The sequence below is a fragment of the Danio rerio genome, chromosome 1, assembly GCF_052040795.2.
Source record: "Danio rerio strain M-AB ecotype USA chromosome 1, GRCz13ab, whole genome shotgun sequence".
Taxonomy (NCBI): Eukaryota; Metazoa; Chordata; class Actinopteri; order Cypriniformes; family Danionidae; genus Danio; species Danio rerio.
In genome coordinates this window covers 29,156,904-29,183,764 of record NC_141021.1, presented here as the reverse complement: position 1 = coordinate 29,183,764, position 26,861 = coordinate 29,156,904, and the positions used below count along the sequence as shown (strand labels likewise).

The 26,861-nt window shown below is 37.8% G+C and overlaps 1 protein-coding gene and 1 non-coding gene across 2 annotated transcripts in view; both read left to right on the top strand.

Annotated features, from left to right (window-relative positions):
* LOC147846851 (uncharacterized) overlaps positions 1-26,861 on the top strand; it is a 707,546-nt gene that overhangs the window by 19,596 nt on the left and 661,089 nt on the right. The gene's annotated exons all lie outside the window — the stretch shown is intronic.
* Positions 2,554-26,861, top strand: si:ch211-57b15.1. Its single transcript, XR_015476592.1, has 14 exons — positions 2,554-6,532; positions 19,370-19,445; positions 19,543-19,666; positions 19,955-20,008; positions 20,722-21,621; positions 22,740-22,854; positions 22,988-23,199; positions 23,379-23,496; positions 23,585-23,676; positions 23,903-24,020; positions 24,894-24,992; positions 25,095-25,280; positions 26,113-26,292; positions 26,418-26,861. It is a non-coding gene; the product is annotated as a si:ch211-57b15.1 (transcript).

The following is a 26,861-nucleotide window of genomic DNA, read 5'->3' as shown; positions in this document are numbered from 1 at the left end:
TCCTTGGGGATTCCCACACGGGAGATGATGCGAAACAGCGCCTCCGCAACGCTCTTTGCTGAAATATTACGGAGCGCGACTGCTTCCGGGTATCGGGTTGCATAATCCACCAGAACTAATGCAAACCGGTGCCCGCGTGCGGATCGCTCTAATGGCCCGATGAGATCCATACCAATTCTCTCGAAGGGGATCTCCATAATTGGGAAAGGGCGCAATGGCGCTTTTGGGGTGGCCGGTGGATTTACCAGCTGACAGTCACTGCACGCTGCGCACCATCTGCTGACGTCACTGTGAATGCCCGGCCAAAAGAATCGGGTCATGAGGCGATTTAGTGTGGCCGCCTGACCTAAATGTCCGGCCATAGGATTAGAATGAGCCGCCTAAAAAAAACATTTCCTGGCGGCTCTTTGGTACTAATAACTGGGTTGTATTTTCTTTTGTCTGAGTGTCTTGGGTCACTCGATACACCCTATAATTAATAACCGCAAAATACGGATAGGAGAGGGGGCGATCAGGCTGGAGGATTTTCCCATCAATAACCTGCACTCTTTCGAGTGCATGTTTTAGTGTATCATAACGCGACTGCTCCAGGGGAAAGTCTTTACACCGGGAAATTCCCAGCCCTTCCCCTGAGTCAGCGCGTGACGTCACTGCTTGGGATTCCCCCAGCTGAGCGACACGCCCCCTATCTGGCAATTTCTTCTTCCAAGAAACACCCGCACATAAAACTCCGAATAATCTATTAAATCCAGGCCAATTAGTTCCCAGAATTAGCGGGTGTTTGAGGTGCGGGTTAACCGCTACCTCTACTCTATGCTTTTTTCCCCGAAATTAAATGTCTATTGCCATTAGCGGGTAGTGAATTACATCCCTGTGTACACACCTTACCCTTACCGTGCGGCTCATATCCAAAGCCGGGTCTTGAAGCAAGCTTTGGTGGATGGAGGTCTGATTACACCCCGAATCCACCAAAGCTTGATATGTACCCCCTTTTATACTCACAGGTATCCGGTATAGCCCGTCGCGACCGGGGGCGACTGCTGGCACATCGGGCAGGCGGACCAATGCACCCACCTCCATCACGGAGCAGTTCTCTGGTGCATGATCGGCCCCCCCGCAATGCCAACATGCCGGCCCAGACCTTCCCGTTATACCCCCGAGGCCAGCAGGACCAACTGATTGGGCCGGAGAGAGACCCGTCATCGCTGTAGGCCCGCCCATGGCACGTGCCTCCCCGTCTCTATCCCGATAGGTGCCCCAGCGATGCGTGCTGCGCTGGGGCTCCGGGCCTGGGATCCGCCTCCTGGGAGTCGGTATGGGCGGTCCCCTCGATCTGGGCCTGGGGATAGGAGGAGAGAGAGAAAGAGGAGGGACAGGGGGAGAGAGAGAGAGAGAGGTTACTTCGCCGACCCTGGACCTCGCTACCAGGTGATCCTCCGCCAGCTGGATGGCCGTTTCCAGATCGTCTGGTTGGTGGCACTGGACCCACTCCGATGTTCAGGAGGGAAGGCGGGCGATGAACTGTTCCAGTACCACAGCGTCGACGATCTGATCGATGGTCCGGTCATCCTGCACCAGCCATCTGCGGCAGGCGTCACGGAGCTGCTGGGCGAATATGAAGGGCCGACCGCTTTCCTCCAGCTTCAGCGACCGGAAGCGCTGGCATTGCTCCTCCGGATTGGGGCCGGCCCGCTGAAGTATGGCTCGTTTCAGGTGCGCATAATTCAGGAGATCCTCGGCCGGTAGCTGCTGTGCGGCGGTCTGGGCTTCGCCCGACAGCAGCGGGATCACTCTCACCGGCCAATCGGCCCACGGCCACCCACACGCTCCTGCCATCTTCTCAAACAAGTCCAAGAAGGCTTCCGGGTCATTTTTCGGCCCCATTTTGTGTAGTGTGATGGGAGGGTGGGTGGCTGATGTTGATGCGGGCTGGATCCCCTGCTTCAGCATGCTCCGGACGAGCTCGCGGTCCTCGCGCTGGGCCTCCACCAGGACCTTAAAGCGCTCCTCCTGCTCGGCCCATATGTCCAGGATCTCCGGGTGCTGTTCACGGTGGAGGACCGCGAGCGCCTGGATCACTTCTGCAAATGGACTGGTTGACGGAGTGGTCATCTTAGCGGCGAGGTCTCTTCTTCTTTCCCGGGTTTCGGCACCACTGTAACAAAGGTTCTTTGTGTGGGAAGAAGAAGACAGGGTCGGCGTTGAGGTAAGTAACAGATTTTTATTTTTTCTTATTAAATGCAAAGGACAGCTCCCACTGTGTGGTTGCGCTTAGCTCTCTCTCCCGACTGTTCCTCCCGTTCTCCTTAAGACGGGTGTCTCTCCGGCCCAATCACTAGAATAAACAGGTGTTGCTTATTATTTCGGATTGGCCTGCTGATTAGCCGCCGGGCTCTGAGCATGCTCTCCCCCTTTATTGGGTATTCGATCATGCTTACCTCTCCACAATTAGCTGTATTAAAATACATCCGAAGTATAAAAAAGCCAACATCTTGTCAAAACAGCCTCTCTGAAAAGCATAGTTTAAGAGAAAGCTGCCTATATTTTAGTGATAATTGGATTTATCACAAATATTCATTCATTTATTCATTTTCTTGTCGGATTAGTCCCTTTATTAATCCGGGGTCGCCACAGCGGAGTGAACCGCCAACTTATCCAGCAAGTTTTTACACAGCGGATTTACGCAGCCGCAATGCATCTCTGGGAAATTATCACAAATATTAACATCAATATTTTGGTTTTGATATAAATATTGATGTTTTAGCCTCTCGTAGGGCACCAAATAATGTAGAAAAAACAGATAAATAACTCCATTTAAACAGGTCACCAGACAGCTTCGACTGTCAAAATAATTAACAATCAAATATTGTTAATTGAATTATAGAAATGTAACGGTGTTTATTATCTGGCTAAATCTGATGGATAATGAGATTGTTTGACTTGTGTTGATAATACAGTAAACGACTCTACAAGGAAGACACAATTGTAATAAATGGGTATTTAATAACAAGAGTAAACAAGGGTAACTAACATGACTAAATGTACAATAAATGAAGTGCATAGACATGAGTGAAGGTGATTAAGGCTCAATCCCAATTCTATATCTTAGGCCCTATCCCAATTCTACCCCTTAGCCCTTCCCCTTACCCCTACCCATCGTTTTGCGCGTGCACGCCAAGGGGTAATGGTGTCCCAATTCTCTTAAACTTGAAGAAGTAGGGCTAAGGGGAAGGGGTGAATAGCCCTTTAAACGAAGATTTTTCAGGACCACACTTGAAACCAAGGGGTGAGAAAATTTCCCAGAATACACCTGCCACAACGGCATTATTCCTGAACCCGGAATTAAGGAGATCCACAAATGAGTATTTTTTGTCATTATTACGAATTTTTACACACATGTTTTAATACATTCATAACCGCGTTTGTGTTTTACCATCATGGTTTAAAAAAAAACGCAAAATTTGGTTTAGAGGTACAAAAATAGAATTGGGGTTGGGCCTTAGTCCTTTCCATTACCCCTACACCTCATTTTGTGCGTTTCTGTGAAGTGGTAGGGGCAGGGGCGGACTGGCCATCTGATCATCGTCTTATGATCTGATCGGCCCATAAAAGGCTTAGCAGCCTATCGTTTTTTTTCTGCCTTATTAATTGACGCTGCTGTGATCTGTGACTCTCTGAAAGTAGATGCTTTTTTCCCTGACAGACAGACCGCGTCGGCCCATGTGACACTCTGCAGCCCATTGGCTCTTTCGGTATTGACATTGGGCTGGCCCAATCACAAACTCCTATTTTGGACCCCGTGTGAGCGTGCGTCGTCTGTGTGTATTTGTCAAAGAGAACAAACGCAAGGGAGGCGCGGGAAATACACCGGCGTTTCATTTAGCGGTTCTGAAAAGTTCTCCAGTCATTCTAGTACACGGCAAAAAACGCAAATCACGTGAAAATTATGTGCAGCCAGTAAATCAGCGGGTGAGCATAAACCCCAGGTGAGAGTATAGTGCATGTCAGACAGTTCATCTGCTGGATCTGATGTCATCTCACTATAGTTGTTAAAGGTGATATTGAATTCATCTTGTTGTCTCTATCTAACTATTCTTATGTCTTTTGAATCACTTGTTCTCAGTTAACTGTTTTGGCTGAGTGCAAAGATAAGCTAATATATTTATGTAACCATACACTGATTCTGCACATTGTCTGATTGATCATTGTCTGCACATTGTCAAGATGATTATTAAAACTGATATTCTGCAAAAGAGACAGGGTAAAGTTCATTCTTTTCAAAGGAAATGAAAGGAGACAGTTATGATTAAGCCCTGTTTTGTTATAAATATGCAGAGTGAAGATGACGCTCATATAAATATGCAGCTACACGAGGCTGTTTGGTGTCTGTTAATCATAATATCAAAATGAAACAAATTTGACTTCTATTATGTTTTCATTGTTTAGATAGTGAAACAGCAAGCAGGATGAGGTGAAAGAGGTTATAAAGTACACTGCTCCCTTTGAAGATTTACCCATGCATTAGCAGGCAGTTTTTGTTATGTTTATTATTGAATATAGGCTGGGTAAATAGTGTATTGAATAAGCTAAATTGGCTGTAGTGTATGAGTGTGTGTGAATGAGTGTGTATGGGTGATTTCCAATATTGGGTTGTGGCTGGAAAGGCATCTGCTGCATAAAACATGCTGAAATAGTTGACAGTTCATTCCACTGCGGCAACCCCTGATAAATAAGGGACTTATGCGAAGAAAAATAAATGAATGAATAGTGTATTTTTTAGAACTCAACAAATATCTTTATGGACAGTATACAGAAATTAAACTGAGATTAAAGTTTGCATTTATTTACTTATTTATTTATATAGCTTTTGTGTTTTATAGAATATGAGTTAATAAAAATATTGGACGTGCATAGATAGATAGCATTTTGATTGAATTTAGTGGGCCGCTCTGGCCTAAAATGCCAGGGCCAATTTTTTTCCAGTCCAGCCCTGGGTAGGGGTCAATGTTGCCAGCTTAGTAACTTGGTGACTGTCGCTAGATTTAGTGACTTTTCTGACCCCCCTAGCGACAAATTTTCATAAAGATACTAGCGACAAATATAGCGACTTCTTTTTGTGTTACTGGAGATATTTACAGACTGCTATTTGTCCATACTGTACCGTTCCTCCTCTTCTCAAAGAGCTGCGGGTGATGCCACCGGCCCCTCCCCCGCCTCAGAGCACTGACAGGTGGCCCAGTCCTCGTACAGCAGCCTCTCTCATCTGCAGCCTGACAGCAGATCACCCCTCTTGCATAACGACGGCAAATGATTTAGAACCGGCGGTGTGAAGGTATTTCCCTTGTACAGTGAAACCGATCTGCTTCTTTATTTTAACAATTTAATTTGACCATTTTCCTTTTCTTGTTCACAGATGTTTTAATGACAGTTTTAGAACTTGTCTGAGATTTGTGAAAATTTACTACACATCCATAATGATATACTGTATTCAAACAGCAATACATTTAGTTAAATTGACATGCTTACATAAAGCATAGTGCAAATATAAATAATGCTTTATTGACCATAGACTGTTAAACAAACAGAATTGGTAGAACGTAATGATGTCAGTAATATGCAAATTAATGTATGACTTAATCTAGCAACCTTTCAGGCAGAGCTTAGTGCCTTTTTGTTGAAAATAGTTGGCAACAGTGGTAGGGGTGTCCCAATTCTCTTTAGCTTGAAGGCATAGGGCTAAGGGGAAGGGGTGAATAGTCCTTCGAACTAAATTTTTCAGGACCACACTCGAAACCAAGTGGTAAGCAAGTTTCCCAGAATACACCAGCCACAACGGCAGGAAAGTTACACCAATAAGTAAGGAGATCCACAAATTATAAAGTATTTTTTATCATAATATATTCATAAGCGTGATCGGGTTTTACCTACATGCTTTAAAGAAAAACACAAAAATAAAAACTGCAAAATTTTGCTATCTATAATCCATAATCATAACTCCTGTATAGCAGTCCCACAACATTCTGTCACTCGATGACACTCGAATATCCTGTAAGAAAAGTCTAGTGGCTGGGGATGGGCGTATTACAGTGTCTTCATGTTAATGTTGTTTTGGGTGTGTTTACATAGATGAATATGGCCACTGTGCAAATGCGCAGTATAGTTACAATCTTATTTCTACATTAGATTGTTATGATAACATGATAACTTGCCTTCAGTGATTTCCTGAAGATAAATACCAAAAAATAAAGCAACTAGAATAACTAGTCGCGATCGTCTGATCTCATATGAAGCAAGAGATCGCAATGTCATATGATGAAGTGTGCAGGTGCTGTACTGCTGTCCCAATTCTTAGGGGTAAAGTTTGAAGGCCTTCCCCTTCACATTCGGTTTTAAGGGCCAAGGGGAAAGGGTAAGGATTCAAAAATAGTATTGGGATTGGGCTTACGTTGAGAATATTGGTTAAGATCTCTGTTATCTTTTCTAAAGGCTTGCTTCGTCTTGCAGACATTCCAGCCTGATCTCATGAGGAAACGTAAGTATGTCTTCTTACCATAATGTTCTTTTTTTCAGATTATAGACTGAAGTCTTGTAAAAAAAAAAGGGTTTCTGCAGATATCATAATGTCAAATTTAAGACTTTTTAAGACCTCTTTAAGACCATAAAGTATTATATTTAAGACCTATATCACAATATCAAAAGCATGCAAGAGAAAATGCAAAAACACAAAATTTGTGGTAAAATAAAATTATTTAAATAGAACAGTACTGAAGACAGGTTAGATGCACCATTGAAGTGCAGAAACAAAAAAACAAAGAAACAAACATTTTGAGGATGATTTATACTTTAGCCTGGCTCCGCATTGCACACCTCCGCTGACTGTGCGCGCACCTCACGAAATGGATGAGGCTTTAATACTAGACGCGTTCGTCGTTGTGATATTCTTTAAAACATCAGGGGCCAGTCAAAAGAAACCTCACTGTAAAGTCAGACGGATAAACAGAGAAGTAAAACGTTTCCAGAACTATGTCATATCTTTAATATTGTTCAAGATTTTAAAAATAATTATTTTTCATTATTTTTATAATTTATTATGATTACAAAGTTGGGTGACGGGGTGGGGCAGTGGGTAGCACTCCCGCCTCAAGGCAAAAATGTCGCTGGTTCAAGCCTTGGCTGGGTCAGTTGGCATTTCTGTGTGGAGTTTGCATGTTCTCCCCATGTTTGCATGGGTTTGCTCAAGATGCTCCGGTTTTCCCCACAGTCCAAAGACATGCATTTTAGGTGAATTAGGTAAGCTAAATTGTCTGTTGTTGTAAATGAGAATGGGTTGCAGCTGGAAGGGCATCCGCTGTGTAAAAATTCCGCTGTAGCGACCCCAGATTAATAAAGGAACTAAGCCAAAAAAAAAATTTATTAATGATTATAAAGTTTTCTAACTATTCAAGTTTTTTTAAATCAAAGTTTGATGCATCACTCACTTTTGTTTATATCTCGGACAGTTCTACCTATTAAAGTTAAATATCAACGACAACAGAACATGGGTTACTCTACAATTATATATTTTTATTCTGGCAAGAATAATAGCAAAAAAAAAAATGTTTTATTTTTTTTGCCCACTCAACAATTGACACATTATTGTCTGGCTAGTTTCTGTCCTCTACTAATGAGCTGAAAAGGTAATAATGGTCCAACAATCCTGTCCATCATCACCAATAAAGCCTAGAAATTGGACATCAGTATACTGTAAGCCGATAGGTTCATATATTCTTTTCCAGTTATCAAATACTTAATTTGTTACTTAATTTTTGTTACATTGCTTTAACTTCAAAATGATACATCAGTGTAAAACCAATAAATGGTGGAAAAACATATTCTGTAATCTTAAAACCACCTGGGTCTCCACTTTTGCCATGGCCTCTTTTTTGTTGTAACAAACTTATCCCCCAGGTTTTTCCAAACTTTAACAAAACACTTCGTTTCCATGGCTGTTGCAACTTCTAGCCAAGAATTATTGGTCATTTGGTTATCTCTATGCTGATCACGCATGGTCGGATAGTTAAGATCTCTGTACAGTCGTACTGTTACAGACAAAATCTCTTCAAATTGGTTCAAATTCAACTTAAATCAAGCGCAGCGCCACGCGAACTGTTCACCCGAAATCATGTCGCGCGCATCCAAAGTGAACCTCCGCAAACACGCCGATGACGTTGCATTCGCTGTGCGCACTAAGCTATTGCATGCTGGTCTTATTTGTAGTTTTAATACTGCAAATTACAATAGGACTAGTGAAATAAAGAACTACACCACCACGAAACCAAGCAACAACAAAAACTTTTTTAAAATGAGCATTAGGAGTAGAGTTACATGTAACTTACATAGAAAAAATAAGACCTGTGCAAACATATTTCAGACCTAGAACAGCGAATTTAAGACTTTTTAAGGCCTAAAATTTAAATGTTTATATTTTAGACATTTTAAGACCCCACGGAAACCCTGTGTAAGCCGGATGGCACAGCAGAGGGCAGGTTTCATCCACTTATTTTTTGCGCTTTTTGGAAACGGTTGATGGAAACGCTATAATGCACATATATTTTGAAAATGTGTGTGAATAGACAAACCAGCAGGCTAAGCACATTGTAAAACATCTAAAGTGTTGTTTTGGTCATTCTAAACCGCCTCAACCATTTCAGTATTATATTATATTAATAATGACCTCCAGAATTGTCAAGAGTGCCTGCACTCCGTGTCTCGCGCCTTCAAACGGCAGCGCGCGTTCACTGCGTGCAGGATTGCCTACTGATGCGCAAGTCATTTATTAAATGAAGATGATTCACGCAGCTGCTCCTACTGATGCAAATTCTGTTTTTACTTTTAATATTTGTCGCCAGTTAATTAGAAGGTGGCAATTTTGTTATCTTTGACTTGTTGGACAGAAACGCTGCTTTATTTGCAGTCTTTTATGCGATATTCCAGTTTTGGGCATACATTTAATTAGCGTTTTAGATGATAACATGGCTATTCACATCAGCACAGCTGTCCCCTTTTTTCCCTATGTACCTGTAGGTGAACAGCTTCTCCGGGTGTGGCCATGGGCATTTATCCTCTGCTATTTCTTCCTCATTTCTTCTGTCTTAAATCTCCATATGTCAAGATAACTTTCCATAATAATCTGCAGTAGCCTGAACTTGTTTTTCGGTCCAAATAATGTACCAGGCTTTTCATTGGTCCGTTAAGATCAGCTTTTTTTATTGGCTACCGAAATGCTGGTCAGTGCGTGGCTTAAATATTAATTTATTTACAGTACTCTGTAACGAATTGTGATTTTAAAAGTAACGAAGTAGATTACTCAGCTTAATTTGTACTCAAGTACAAGTAAAATTACAGGCTTAAAATTCTACTCATGAAAGTACAATTACACCAAAAATGTACTTAATTACAGTAATGTGAGTAGTTGTAATTCGTTACTCCCACCACTGCAAGTCACCTTGTCTTTTTACCTGTCAGTTTGCGGTTTAGCGATGTACTGTAATACGCAGTGTATAAGCGACCGCCGAAATACCTTGGCGGCTAGAATGACCGTTCCTTTTGAACTAGTGACTGGCTTGACTGCCGTCAAAATCCGCTTTTTTTATTTCTCCGTCATCATTTGTTTCACCTTTGCAGGGATGGATTTTAATGCAGGGATTTGGATTTTTTCGGGTCCCACCGGGTTCGGGCAAAGATCTTCAGCTCTAATGAAGACCTTTAGTTCATATTTACCAAGTCTCCCTTATCGTTCAGTCCAAACCGAAAATACTGCCAAACTGCAGGTCACTTTGGAGCGCGCCTCGTCACCCCCCTCCCCCCCCCCCTCTCTCTCTTCTCCACACTGTCCGGTGATGACATACTTTTATGTAGGCATTAAATAAAGGTTAATTAATAATTTATGACGGTATAACAGTATTAAAAACTGACACCGTTGCTATTTTTAGATCCCGCGGTATACCATAATACTGTAATACCGCCCAAGCCTACGTGGCACCTAAGACCCCCACTAACCCCAATCGTCATTGGGTGATGATGAGCAAATCCTACTTAATTGTACGAATTAGATTGTACGAATTCATACGAATTAGCCACTAGAGCCATTAGAGTGTATTTCTAATTGTAAGAACAGATAACATTCATCATTTATTACTCAATTTAGAGATTTGAATTTTATCTGTTCCCATACTCTTCAGTTATGCGTTAATTAGGGACCAAACGCCGCTTAGAGTTCCACGCCCCAGGATTGCGTTTCTTCTCACAGACATTATCTCAACACTTTAAAGTTAGTCAGAGGGTGTAGGGTTAACTAATACTCAAATAGTCTGGTTGCCTCCTGCTCACTCATACTAAAAAAGTATTTAATTTAGTAATTTCCACACAACTTGCTAATATCAGTGATTATTAATTAAAAGGTATTTATGCTGCTGTGCAGAACTGCTCTGTACAGTCAAATGCACCTTGACAATCTAAAAAAAAATCATGTCACAACATAATGGAAGCGCAGACTCTACTTAATCTACTGCATGTAAAAGATTTTAGGAAAATTCAGATATAAACTAAAATTAACACTTAATTTTTCATATGAAAGTGTATCATGCCAATTAAAGAATCAAATAACAAAAAGCCAATTTAGAAATATACATCTTGTTGTCTATATCTAACGACATATTCCCTGACTTTGTTCTTTGGAATCTATTACTTGTTCTCAGGTAACGTGTTTTGGCGCAAAGATAGGTTAATAATTAATGTAACCACAAAGCCTACATTCTGTATATTGGCTAATCGCTTGCCTTTATTTCCTTATTGTATGTTATACTTTTATATTGGCCATTATCGATTATTAAAACTGATATTCAGCAAAAGAGAGGGTATGTTTCGTATTTTCACTGAAATTGAAAGGAGGCAGTTGTTTTAGGCTCAGTTTTGTTATAAATATCCACACAGTGAAGATGACACTCATATATGCAGCACAACACCTCAACAATTCTGCTGTCTGTAAAGTTACTAATATCAAAATGAAAATAGGCAGTTCCTTAAATTATGTTTTCATTTTATTGTTGAGAAAGTGAAACAACGTAGCCAGGATGAAGTGAATCCGTCACTGACTCGGTCCTAGTCATTTCCCTTGCTGGCCAGCAGGGGTCACCATCACTGGACTATTGACATTACGTCATCCACATACACTGATTGCAGACACACCTGAAGCACATCCAGTAATCACTCACCACACACATATAAGCAGCACTCACACACAGCCTCATTGCAAAGTCTTGAGCTGCGTCCCTAATCGCATACTTATGCACTATTCTACGCCATTTTGTAGTATAAATAGTGTAAGTAGTGTGTTCACACTGAAAACTCTAAAAATAATAAGTGCACTTTAATTACCCGGATGATGCACTCATTCAGCCGGTAAAATGAAGTGTGTAATGATGGACACTTCACGCACTCAACGACCGCAGGTTTGCTTACGTAGCGGAAGCGGCGGAGCTATCGAACACACATGTTGAATAACTTAATTTATTTTGGATGGTGAAAGCAAAATTCTCCTACGAGAGTGATTATAGCGCCTCCCGATGGTGAATGCGGTTATATTCACGGCAGGTAATATTTGATAATTCGGTCGTTTATTTCACTGATTTTGGCAACTGTGTACGTCATCAGGGAAACAGTTTGAATTTCCGCTTAGTAAAAAAAACATTAGTGTGCCATTTGGGACGACACTACATACATATACTATCCTGTTGAGTGTGTAAGTGCATAAGTACATAGTGCATGAGTGCATAGTGTATAGTGTGCCATTTGGGACGCAGCTTTGTTCTGCCCCGGCTAACACTACTGAGCGTTCTAATCCTTGCCTGTTTTCCCGTTGTGATCCTGCTTCGTTTACTGACCCAGTCTTGCCTGCTGCCTGCCTTGTACTCCAGCCTGAATCCCGACTTTGATCCTAGCCGCCAGCCTTTAAACTCTAGCCTGTTTACCGACTGTGATACTAGGCAAGGCAAGTTTATTTATATAGCACATTTCATACACGGTGGCAATTCAAAGTGCTTTACATAAACATGAATAAACGAGACAAGTTTAGGAACATACTAGCCGCCTGCCTCTGACCCATGCCTGCATACTCATCCTGTTTACCAGCTGCCAGCCCAACGACTACATACTACTGTGTTTGATTTAAGTTTGCGCACGCACAACATCTGTGCGCTATTGTTTATTAAACTGTGTTTAATAAAAATACTGCAAATGGATCCCTCTGTGTCAGCCACTTCGTTACAGAATGAAATTATAAAGTACACTGTTCCCTTTTACCAGTGTTGGGAAGGTTACTTTGGAAATGTAATAGATTACAGATTACAAATTACCCTATTTAAAATGTAATTAGTTACTGTAATTTTTGATTACTTTATAAAAGTAAAGTAATTAATTACATTTGATTATTTTTAATTTTCTAATAAACATTTTCAACTAAATAATTTTCAAGCATTTATACAGAGCAGAAGTGATCTTACAGTAGCTCTGTTTACTGTTAGAATCTCAAAAGCTTTCATCACTTAAATAAAATTAATTTAATTTATTTAAATTTAAAGTAGAGCCACCACAAAACCAGACCTTATCACAAAAACATGTTTACTGTTGTTACAAAATTAAAATTTTAGTTAGTTGTGCAGGTGATTTATGTGGCATTTGCAATAAAAAAATACATCTAATTTTTAAAATTTTCATAGTTAAATCGAAGCCACTTAAATCCAAATCAATCGCATCTTAGTGATCAATAAAACTGCCAATGATACATATGAGGCAGAACTGTTCATTTTAATTATTTACTGTAAATAATATGCTGTACTAAACAGGAATAAATTATAGTACATAACAGCAAAAAAAAAAAAAAAAAAAAATCCAATAAAACCAGGTGCTACACATTTTAAACAATATTGATCCGCGATCTGTAAATGTAGCTTGTGTGGACACTACTGCGCTACTTCACTAATAAAATAGCTTCGCTACTGTGAAAAGCTATTTGATTTTTTAGCGACGCTACCGTCATGCTACTGAGAAATGTAGTTAAGCTAGCTACACTGGTAATGTGATAACATCACTTTGGCCAGAGGAGTCTGCTGGTGCCCTGAAATTCCCAAATCGATAACTTTATAAATCATAATATATCATTAGAAATGGAAGGGTCTGTTTTTATTTCTGTACACTCACGACAACGACAAAAACATTTGCTTTTATAAAACAAAGAAACGATAGCTTACATACCTGCAGATGCTTCCTCATGCTTTTCAATGGCAAAGGGGATTAGACATGGTGCGCCCATGGCCATTCATTTGATTTAACAGTAGGGGGGACAATAAATATAAAATTTCTTATGATCAATTTTTAAAAGATTTTTGAAGGGGACACAAATAATACAGCTGAATTGTACTTCTAAAGATATGTCCCCACAGTTAAAAATGGTTTTATTGTTCATATTACAGCATTATGACTAAATTATGGTTATTTTCAAAGTTTTTCTCAGGTTCAATGACAAAGCAATTTTTTCTATAAAACTATTTATTGCATTGTTTGTTGTGTTGTTTACAGTCAACAGACTGACTCCTGAAGCCGAATAAATGCAGGAAAAGACATTTTCCATACTCATAATAACTAACTGGTTTACATTACACTTGTTAAATTGAGAGATCATATTGTAAATTGGTGAGCCTGTGAGGTTCATCTGCTAAACAGCCACAACTCAGAAAACATTTTTAAAAATTGTTCACCCCTAAAAGAATTGTCATTATCCAACCCGATCTCATAACTTTGCGTACAAATAACACGACTTTCCACCTTCCCTTTGCGTGCAATGCATACGCCAAAATCCGTTTTTGCGTGCATATGATACGCCAGTCCTTCCCATTCATTTCTTTGGAGAACAGATGCGTCCATATGCCACGCATAAGCAACTTTAACGGCGATGACGTCATCAACGAGACTCGGTTCAACGCCAGTTCACCTGATGAGCGTCGACATTAAATCAAGGGCTTTTCCCCTCTTTTTGTGATGAGATCACGGCGTTAACTGCATTTTAATAAATTTTGTGTTTCTTAATCACGTTACATGAGTCGTGTGTTAGAAATTGTGCGTTCAAAGTTGTTATTCAAGTGTAACATCTGGGCGTTCAGTTAGCACAGCTGGTAACTTAGCCCAGCTATCACATTACTGGAGAAATTATTAATAAATTAATAAGTTTTTATCATGTTGTGACATGATTGGACGTTTTTAAACATCGGGGATGACGGCACTGCAGATCTAATTCAAACATGTAACGTTAACCTTAATTATATTTTGGTGAAAAGATTTGTTCAGTTTGCTGAACGTGATTCAAAGATTCGAGTCAGTAAAATGAGTCTTAGCAATCTTTTTAGCTAAAGTGGTAACGTCTAGCATTAAAGTCGACTAACAAGTGCGAATGGGCCCCTAAACCGGTTTATTTTCAACTTGTGGTCATCTATACTATTATTAGTCATAACTGACGCCAGATCGGTATTACAGAGCATACGGTTTACATTTACAAAAATAAAACACGTTAGCAGGCATCACTAGTTGCTTGCAGATTCATTGTACAGACCGTGAAAATATTTAGAGAAAAGGCATAACACGTAATATCTAAATTAAATTTAAATCATTAATTGTTTTAAAATACATTTCTAAAACTTAAAAAACACTCAAGTTAACTTGTCACGAAATGGGGAAAGATCACAATGCAGAAATCCAAGTGCAGCAATTTATTGTAACAAAGACTAAGGTTTCCAAACTTGAACAGAACTAAAGCAGGATGCAAATCGAGTCCAAAAAAGAAAACAGGCAAAAATCCAAAAACGGGTAAATACAAGGACAGGGTAGGAGTGCTAACAAGTGCTAACAAAAACGAACACAAACAGGAATCCAAGAATAATTGAAATACAAAAAAAACCTAGATAACCAGACAAACATACCAGATGTGAGGAACTAACAAAATCCTAAGGCAACTAAAACAGAGGACAAGAGGGTTTATAAAGACAGGACTAAATTAACAAACACAAAACAGCTGTAACATAACACAATCAGTAATACAAAGGATTATGGGAAATGAAGTGAAACTACAAAACAAACTAGTGCCCTCAAGTGTCCAAACTAGGGCACTGCAACAGGTGTGACATTACCCCCGCTCAAAGGGAGTGGATTCCAGACACTCCCACTTGATATTTTAACTAGGAGGGAGGTGGAATGGAGGTTGACCAGGGGGAGGGATGGTGGGTGAAACATACATAAACTATAACATACATGGAAACAAGGTGGAACCATACAAGCCAAGGTGAAGTCCATGAAAGAAGTGAGCAAGTGAGCTTTGCTGATGTGATGCCCAAACTAAAGGCCACCATAGTGGTACAAATGCTGGAATTGGTGGCCAGCCTAAGGTATAAGGCCACCCAGCCAGTGGTGAATTAAACTTTGGTCTGTTTGGAACAAAAGTTTGTTTTGGTGGCAAGGGCCTTCTCAGCTTAGGAAGAGGCTTACCCCTAGATCTGGGTTGTGAAATGGGCAATGGCTCACCAGCGCTTGAGGGCGAGGGCTCACCGGCGCTTGAGGGCGAGGGCTCACCGGCGCTTGAGGGCGAGGGCTCACCGGCGCTTGAGGGCGAGGGCTCACCGGCGCTTGAGGGCGAGGGCTCACCGGCGCTTGAGGGCGAGGGCTCACCGGCGCTTGAGGGCGAGGGCTCACCGGCGCTTGAGGGCGAGGGCTCACCGGCGCTTGAGGGCGAGGGCTCACCGGCGCTTGAGGACGAAGGCTCACCGGCGCTTGATGGTGAGGGCTCACCGGCTCTTGAAGACGAAGGCTCAAAGAAACTTAAAAATGAAGACTGAATAATATTAGAAAAATAAGGTTCAATGAGTCTAGAAACAGAATCAGAAAAAATGGAGAACAGTTCAAAAGCAATGGAGGATGAGGACTCAAAAATGATTTCTGGAGCAGAGACTAAACTGGCAGTCATTTCAGGCTGAATACTTAAATGGGCAGGAATACTGGACAAAAGGTCTGAACTGCTGATCCCCTCGGGCAAAGGCTGGAAGGTTGTGACAATCCTGGGCAAAAAATCTGGAGTAATGGCTATCTTACTGAAAGGTTCATGACTAGCAGATCTCTTGAGGAAAGCCTCTATGTCATCAGCCATCATCGAAAGGGGTCCTGGAGAAACATTAAACTCAATCAAATTCTCTGGACTAGTAATCACTGTAGGCTGAAATCCTAAAGGATCAATAGATTTAGGCAGAGACTTGACACTGGCCAGAATGTTAGAGAGAGTGTCAAAACATTCAACAGCCTCAGTGACACACTCTGGGATGATCGTTGTTTGCGGTGGAGATCTGGGGGTGACTTCAATTTTTGAAAAAGAATCAAGCTCAAAACTATTACTCTTAAGGTGTATAACAAAATCCCAAAATTGAGCAATCATAAGATCTTCCATCCCTTTCCTAGATAAAGGATGATCCAGACATTGATTAAAAATGTTGATAAGTTCATAGTCAGACAGTCTCAGTCCCACTGACAAGGTCCAAAATGACTGGGCAAAGGCTCCTACCTCCAAACCCTGTTGGCGTTCTGCCATCAATGCCTGGAGACGAAGTAATCGCTCCTTCTCGTTTGCAGGCGAAAGAATCTTGAAACTCATCCTCCCCAAAAAATTAAAAAAAAAATTTTTGCTGCTGGATTTAAAGTGGGCCTTAGGATTATGTCACGAAATGGGGAAAGATCACAATGCAGAAATCCAAGTGCAGCAATTTATTGTAACAAAGACTAAGGTTTCCAAACTTGAACAGAACTAAAGCAGGATGCAAATCGAGTCCAAACAAGAAAACAGGCAAAAATCCAAAAACGGGTAAATACAAGGACAGGGTAGGAGTGCTAACAAGTGCTAACAAAAACGAACACAAACAGGAATCCAAGAATAATTGAAATACAAAAAAAACCTAGATAACCAGACAAACATACCAGATGTGAGGAACTAACAAAATCCTAAGGCAACTAAAACAGAGGACAAGAGGGTTTATAAAGACAGGACTAAATTAACAAACACAAAACAGCTGTAACATAACACAATCAGTAATACAAAGGATTATGGGAAATGAAGTGAAACTACAAAACAAACTAGTGCCCTCAAGTGTCCAAACTAGGGCACTGCAACAGGTGTGACAACTAGATTAAATCCATTAAAACAATACAATAAATATATTTAAATTAAAATAAATGTATATGATGAAATAATTGAAATGCAATTTATTTAATAAGGTAAAATGAATAAATAAGATGCAAATAAATTGTATAATATAACAGCAGGTCACACACACACACACACATATATATATGTATATATATATATATATATATATATATATATATATATATATATATATATATGTATATATATATATATATATATATATATATATATATATATATATATATATATATATATATATATGTGTGTGTGTGTGTGTGTGTGTGTGTGTGTGTGTGTGTATATATATATATATATATATATATATATATATGTGTGTGTGTGTGTGTGTGTATTATATATATATATATATATATATATATATATATATATATATATATATATATATATATATATATATATATATAAGCAACTAAATGAGTTTCAAATTTATATTAAAAAAAAAATAATAAATACAGTGCTACAATTAGCAGGGTGGAAAAATGTGTAACAAAATTGATATTTTCCAATTAGTTTTTTTTAAAGGGCCATGAAACCCCCTCGTTTCAGCAGGGTGTTTCACACCTCTTCTTTGGAAAAAGTCAGAAAAGTGGGGGTGTCCAGCTCTGTTTAGGGGGGAGTGTCGGAGAAACTAAAGTGGGAGGGTGTGGGAGTGTCTATTTGGGCACGCGCGAGTTTCAGTCAAAATACACAGGAGAAAGGGATGGTGTTTAACCTACATGGACATCTGTAGTCGAATTATTTGCCAAATTATTAAATGTCGGACTTTAACTGCAGTTCGGCTCTTTCATTCAGGGAATTCATTCATGCCCCTCGCGACAAATGAGATATTTGTTTCGAGGAGCTGCTCTAAGCGTGTATTTTTCATGCAATGTTTGATACCGCACGGCGAATGACAGAAAAAAAAACTCTGCATTTCCCGGAAACTTAGATGCACACAGCAGGTAGCGACCGAAAGCCGCGTGTGTTATTCCGGTCACAAAATGCGGTGCTAACATGTTTGCACTCAATGCAATAGTTAACTTATTTGATACGAACAAACTGAATATACAAAGAGCACTGGTCGCTCACTTACCAAATCTGTAGAGACAGGACAATCACCAGCAACTAGAGCCGCGTCTTTATGAAGAGAAGACTACATCCGGAATCCGGATTTCAGCGTTTGCAGATGAGAACAGCTCTCAGGTAAACAATAATCCCCCTTAGACACGTAAATTATTGTTGTCGAGCGTCGCGTACACTGTAATCCACACGTGATCCAGATAAGCTCTCACAGAGAGAAAATGAAAACGAAACTTAATGGCAGAAAACTGTAAAAGCAACACTTCACGCTTGTTTTGCCAACACAACGTGGCGTCTCTGTGGTGTAAAGACGGTGACACTAATGAATATTAATGAAGTTGCACAATAGAGCGCGCTGATTGGTTTGAACCAAGCCTTACCTATGCATTAATGCATCACACTGTAAGACGTAATAAGGCACACTCTGGCACAGACGCCCAGTCTGCACGCTGGAATACACGCTATTATCTCATGACCGTGACGCAGCTTCAAAAATTCGTTTCAAACAGGAAGTACGAATTTGCTTGAAATAACGCAAAAACAACCAATTTACACTTTTTAGTGAAATATAGGTGTCCTAATAGTGTTTTTAGCAGTGTGGGACACATATACGACTGTCAACAGCTCAAAAAATGTGTTTTGGTGTTTCGTGACCCTTTAAATACATTATCGCTGATTATTTATTTATTAGTCTGTGGTGTTTAAAAAAAACATTAAACTGATCAATAAGCTTATATAGTGCATTTTATCTAAACAAAAATTAAGCACGATTTAGACTAAAGATGTTTTCCCCAGCATAAAAAAACATTTGCTATATTTTAAATGAGGCATTTACCAATACAGCTACAAAAAAACTTTACAAAACTGTAACCTTGTTAAAATAAATGAATAAAAAATTACAAATTTTAAGTCACATATTTGATGTGGTCCAAGCTTTGCTTTGAATTGTGATAATCAACTCAAGTTTGAGTTGCAGTCAGAAATCAGATTGAACTGACATTTTATTTTTTGTTTTAGTACAATGTTAAGTGGAAACAAACATAAATTAGAAGCTGTTCTTCTTCTCGCTGATGCATTTGTTGAGGAGATACAGGCAAGTTTTTTTTTTTTTGTTATACACAAATATTTAAGCAATTAACTCCAGTTAGTTAATGCCTAGTTTTCTCCCATCTGTTTAATTACATGCTAAGTCAAAAAAAAAAGAGTCAGATCAACCTGAAGTCCCTGGACAAAACAAAGTAACCTGGTGGAAGAGGGACTGCGATGGGCAACGGGTGTCCACCTCGAAACGTCAGAAAAAAAGATCATCATCTGGTTGGTATCTATTTTATAAAGTTAATGACAAACTCTTTTAATAGTGAATAATGATGTGTGAATGAACTAGGAAGGAGTTTAATAGTGCTCTTGCTACTAAGTAGACAAAAATAGGTAATGTCAATTACAGTGTAATGACATGTATGTATAGGTTTAATATTTTCCATGTTGCAAGATTTCCAAAAGTTACATTGTTTATTTATTTATTTTTTTTGTATATTTGCCAAGGAGTTTCAATGAATTGTTGTAATGTGGCTTGTTTTATTCTATTTTTTTACTTCTAAACAGTTTGTTCTCCATGTGCTAGTTCCTCCCCACCATGTATTACCCATCAATATCCTGGTAAGAAGAATTTTATTTATTTATTTTAATTCAAAACCTATGCTTCATTTGAAAACAGGGACATAGGCATAAAGAAATCCTCAAGACACTGAGGAAATTGTCTGTTTGCTGTTTAGTAACTAGCCAGCTAACAATGGTTTTTCCTAAAGCCTTTTCTACAGTCCCCTAATACGCCTCAAGCATTAATGTTACCACCATTTGTTGGTGTTAACCCGACAGTAGAAAAACTTAAGAAAACATTGTGTCTATTTATTTACTTTTGTAAATGTGTGTACAATTTTTTTTATTTAGCTTTTAAATTAATTTCAGTAATATTATTGACAAATATGAAAATGTTAATTTAATTTAATTGCAATACAATTTGTAAAGTAATTTTAGTAGATACTTTAGTAACTTTTAGTAGATAGATTATATGAGAAACTTGCTTTGTTTACCAAATAAGTGGATCTAATTGGATTTGCATTGTAAACATTAAATAAAAGTTAAAAAGGTATAATTTTTTTTTATTTCAAATATTAAGTTTTTAATTATGATACTCCCAGAATCATTCCACATAAATCTTTCCAACTATCCTTTCACCCTCAGCCTTCTGTTCCATCACCGGATTATCACTTTACTAAAACCAATGGAAATCCCAATTAGTTAGATGTAGGTGAATTACAGTGTTGAATTTATTTTATTATTTTTTCATTTCTTTCCTTCTCTCTTTGAAGATTTTAATATGCAGAGACTAGAGAACCTTCTTCAGGAATCTGAGACCATCACCCTTGAAGATCCTCCTGAAGACACCATCCTGCAGTCTCCATTGTCCATTTGGGGACAAAGAAAAAAAGAGGTCCAGCAGTGTTGGCAGGAGGCGAGGCCACAAAACCTTGCCAACTTGTTGTCGGCTGAAAGGATTCCCACGATGACATGTAGTCACTGTCATGTGAGAGAAGCAATTATCCGTTGTAGGGAATGTTTGCCATCAGAGTGGTTTTGTGAATGTTGTGACACATTAATACACAAACACCACATTTTGCACAGTAGCCCAGGGGTCATTGACTTCGAAAGGAGTGGTTATTGGCCTGCTACCATGCAAGGCCAGACCCTATTCCACCAAGATCTATTTCATTTGTTTGAGGCTATGAAGACAGCAGCTCCAGGAATGTCAGTGAAAGCATTCACAGCACTGCTAGACCTGTGAAGCTTTTTGCAATATGTGTACTGCAACTCTGAACAGAACCAACTACTGGGAAAGGAGCCATTTCTCTGTCCAGCCTGTAGCCCTGAAATGGTGGCTGTTTCAGTGGATGGTAACCGAAAACTCTACAGGTTCCAAAAAACAAACCATTGAGTGTTGTATGCACATTAAAAACAGACTATGCAGTACATGTATGTACTTGCTACTAACATTATCATTGTGATATAGCTTTAATGTATCTAAAATAAAGCTGTTGATACTGTAGCTGTTGAATATAGATTTATAAATTAAATTATTAATAGGTTACACGTCTACTAATAATTAATTTTCTTATAGGAGTCAAGAGCCAGGGTTTTTTGAAGGAGTTTTTTTAGCCCAAGACTCCATGGTGTCTAATTTTGTTGAGGAAGTCCGTGGTGCAGTCAAGAGTGTAAGTTTTTTCAATCCGGCTGATAAACAGATATCTTTGCCTTATTTTATAAATAATTAGATGTAAAGTAGGAAATACTGTAGCCTTCTTACTTGGGTGAGGGAGACTTTATTAAGGTGTTATGAGTAATTCAGAATAACCTGTGTTATGAATATCGGGCTTGACTATATATTCAGACTCAATATACATACATACATATATATATATTTATATATATATATATATATATATATATATATATATATATATATATATATATATATATATATATATATATATATATAGATTAGGCTTATGACATTATGATATACTCTAATATTAAAAAGGGTTACTTTAACAGGTATAATAACCAAAAAATACTTAGTGTATTGCTTTATTGTCAGTACATGTTTAGTTTTAAAAAAAAATTTCAAACAAATAAAGATTTTAAAAGGATTTTACAGTACAATATATAATACTTTACAATTAAGTCTCATTAGTAAATGTAATTTTGAAAATTGAGGAAAACCGATTTATTAGTACTATGTTAATATTAGTCTAAGAAACTGAATTCTATCAGTTATTAACTTAATATAAAATATAATATATATAATATATAATATATAATATTATAATATATAATATATAATAAATATAATATAACTTATTGAGTTATCTAAAGTAATGTATTATTAGTAAGTAACTAAGAAATTAACATCACCTAAGATAACATTGACACTAAATTAACTAATGTTAAATGAAGCCTTACTTTATAAAGTTATTGAACAAAAGGACTTTATATAGTCACAATGTTCATTTTGTTTGAAAATAAATTAAGTCTTCAAGCTATTAATGCTGTGAATGTCACCACCAATGCAACAATCAGTATAATTTTAAACAGCACTATAACAATTCTATTAATAATAATTATGCACAGTATTTTGAAGTGCCCATGATATCAATATCCCATCAATATTATTCATTATCAATATATATTGAATAATTGATTATATAATAAATGACAAAATGTTGACATTGTTTGTATGTTTGACCAGCCTCGTAATTTGATATAGTTAATGTCAATTTCATTATTGTCATTAATGTCAAAAATAAAAATGTGAAACTATTTACTTTGTTAGACACCAGGAAAAGCAATGTGTGGGGAATCCCACTGGACAGCAGCAAGAGAGACATCAAAGCAAGCCAACAAGTTGGATGAAGAAGGTGTGGAAATTGCTGTGTGCAGGCATGGAGGTTGGGCTTGGGATTGGTCTTAACAAATAACAAATATTAGCAATTACAAATGTTTGTGGATGATTAATCTAATGATTTTAAGCCTGCTCTTCACTCTGCAACATGCTCTCTACTTTTTTCTATTTTTCAAAAGGTCTGAACATGTATAGAGGAGAAATCTTTGCATATCCGATGTATCTCCAAAAAGAGTTCAAAGATGCAAAATTTTTGGCCATGGATGTGACCTGCCGTTATGTGCCATACCTGGAGAAAGTGTCAGAGGCCCTGAGTCATCTTCAACCTCTTCAGAAAATGAGACATTGCTTGTCTGTAATGCATGCTAAAGCCCACAATACAAAATGCGAGGTGATGCTTTTAACTAGTTGATTTTTGCATTCAAGAGCAAAATATAGCCAATAACACAATGTAACCCAATGAATAATGATGTGACTCAAACTACAACACAGGAGTGTGCTTTGAGCATCCTCGAAAGCTGCCAACACCCTGTTGTCCACACTGTTTAACATGTATACTGCTTCCTGTAGATTCTGTGGAATGCAAGGAACCAGGAAGGTGCTGGAACCACACTTGGGGAAGAAGTGGAGCAAGTAAATAGTTTTCTATCCAGATGTGCACTGACCACAAAATATATGACCAAGTCAGGTTTGTAAGTCCCCTGCTAGCCTGTAAATAAACAACTGGATATTTTACAATTTATTGTAGATTATTGATTTTCTGTTGTTCCCTACAGTAAGAACTGATATGCTTACGGTCCATGCAATTGGGTGGAATCAGCGTAAAGAGAATGGACTGCACATTGCCTTGTCTTCTAGATTTAAAAAGGTATATGTTCATGTTTTGTAAAAGAATAAACTATTTAAAATATAAAAATTTTAACTTAAAGCTCACACAAAATGCATCACACTGTTACTGTACCCCATGTAGATAATGTAGGGCACCACACCTCAGCTATATATATTTAATTAAATACGTTATTTTATTTAATCATGCATTTTGGTTCTTTAAAATGTTATTTTAGTAAATTAAATTTTGTTTTGCTTTTTTGAAGCTAGTGCAAAAGACCTTGACTGCAACAGAGAATCTGAAGATGATGCAGAATCAATTCCATTGTAGTGATGACACAGTAAAACAGTGGGTTATGGATGTCAAGCAGTGGGCAAGCAGTGGTAAGTGAAATGTTTTATAAACAAACACTGTTGGATTATTCTATGTGTTATCTAACTAGTTGTAGCTTATTGTCAATTTATGGTGTGTGGATGGAAACTGTGTGCAAGTTCATTTTGCATTTTGACTTACTTAAACAGGGATTACTTTTATTTTTTTAAAAGAGTTACAACAGAAAAATCAGACCAAAACTATATAATTTGAGACCAATAAATGTGCACATTAGACCCAAAATTCAGGGCTCTATTTTTTTTTTTCTCCATATCTTCAAAAGGCAATTTTTGGTTCACATTCTTGATGCAATTATCTCAGATGTTTTTTACAGATCTGCTTTCTTTTCAACATGCAGCTGCGGACCTCAAAAAAATTCTGTTTCTCTATCTGCAAGAGCACAATGTTTTACATATGTCAGTTCATAGGACAATTTACTTCATCACTAAAAGTTTGGCCTATCGGTGCAGCTACAGTAAGGCTTATGGACCAATGAATTCTTTATAAAGAAATCCTCCAGAAAAATTTAAATAATTGATTGTCCTGATGTTTGTCTGTTGCTGTGGCACTGTGCAATAAACAGAACTTTTCTTTTTTTTTTATTGCAAGAAATTTTACATAACAAAACAGGGAACAAATCAACATCGCAAGACATGTAAACCATTACAATAAAAAATAAAAATGTAAATCGTCTAAATAAAAAAATAAATAAGTAAATAAACATAAATAACAACTACAACAAGGAGCAACACACCAAAGGGAAAAAAGACATTATAATAATAAATATTTTGAAAATGAAGTACAAAGAGCTTTAAGTTATTTTATTTTGCTTTCTGAAGTATTTGAATAAACAGAACTTAAGTGTTTTTTAACCTTTACTTTAGGAAATGCTACAGCCAGTCCTGTTGGTGGCTTGCAGTTGTCCATTGAAACGCTCTCTGTGAGCATTTGTCAGAAAAAGCATTATCTTTATAGGCAGAATGGTATGTATTAGTAAATGATGCAGATTTATGTTACACTGGTTCTTCTCATTACATTTCTTGGCAACACTTTTGTAATATCATTGCTTTTTTCTCATATTACAGATCGGAACAAAAGGCGTCAGAAGATTACTCAAAAGATTGCCCAAGAAAAGAAACGCTTGGTCGCAGAGATCCAGAGATACAACCAGCAACCTAACGCTGACCCTGTGGACACAAACTTAGTTGTACAGCAACTGTCCAACAAAGCAGAAGAGATCATGATCTGGCCTTGGCAGGAACAGAACACAGGTGTTGTATTAAGATGTAACTATACACACACACACACACACACACATATATATATATATTTTTATATATATATATATATATATATATATATATATATATATATATATATATATATATATACACAAATACATGCATACACACACACACACACACATCTATATATATATATATATATATATATATATATATATATATATATATATATATATATGTATGTATATATATATATATATATATATATATATATGTGTGTGTGTGTGTGTGTGTGTGTGTGTGTGCGCGTCTATATAGTTGAAGTCAGAATTATTAGCCCCCCTTTGAATTTTTTTCTCTTTATCTTGAAAAATATCTAGTCAAATATTATTGACTGTCATCATGACAAAGATAAAATAAATCAGTTATTGGAGATGAGTTATTAAAACTTTTATCTTTAGAAATGTGTTGAAAATGTCTTCTTTCCGTTAAACAGAAATTGGAGGAAAAAATAAACAGGGGCGTGAATAATTCTGACTTCAACTGTATATATGTGTGTGTGTGTATGTATATGTATGTATGTGTGTATATATATATATATATATATATATATATATATATATATATATATATATATATATATACATACACACACACACACACACACACTGTTTTCAACATTTGAAGTGGATAACAACTTTTCATCAAAATTGTATTAAAACAATTGAACAACACCCATTCTTGTCTGTGGACATTTTTGAAAAACTTTTTTGATTCACTTCAAATGTTGACTATTGTATACCCACACGTGTGTATGGTAGGATTTTTTTATTAATATATTATGCTTTCAACCCTTCAGATGGTGTCAGCATTTTCACCAAGAAGAAGCTCTTTGACCAAGTAATGCTTGTCTCACGGCTGACTGAAGAAAGGCAGATCCTTGTAAAAGAGATGATTCAGCACTGTCAGTACCTTAAGGACTCCATAGCCAAGGTCCAGTCACTGATGGCCACTGTTTCAGTGTGGACACAAACAGGAAGTAAGGGTGGATCATATCTTTAAAAACATGTCATCCAATTATTCTTATATTGTTTTTTTAAGTTCTCTCTGATAAAATATTAATTGTGATGGTAATCCCATTACGCTTTATGTGTGGACTTGTAGGCTATCCAAATGGATTCACAGAGGATGGGTCCAAGGGCCTCATGTGTTTACTAAAAAAAAAGACTGCAGGACCTCAGACTGAAACAGCAGACTGTAGCATGCACGTATAAAGGTATTCTTGACCCAACTTCTAGCCCGGTAGAAGAGGAGGAAGGGGAAATGGAGGAAGAAATGGACTGGCAGAATGACCTTAGCTCTGAGGATAAAGATGAAGATGAGGATGATGCAGCAGTGGGGACTCTAGTCACTTGAATTGGTGTTTTTCTTGACTATTTTGTGAATGATCACATTGTTACTTTTGCTATAACATGCTGATTTACACTGATGTATTTTCAGTAACTATGTTTGTATTGTTACTGTTGTGCAAAACGTTTGGTTCTCAAATGTCTGTAAATACTTTCTTATACCTGTATATATGAAATACAAATTTAATTTGTCATTAAA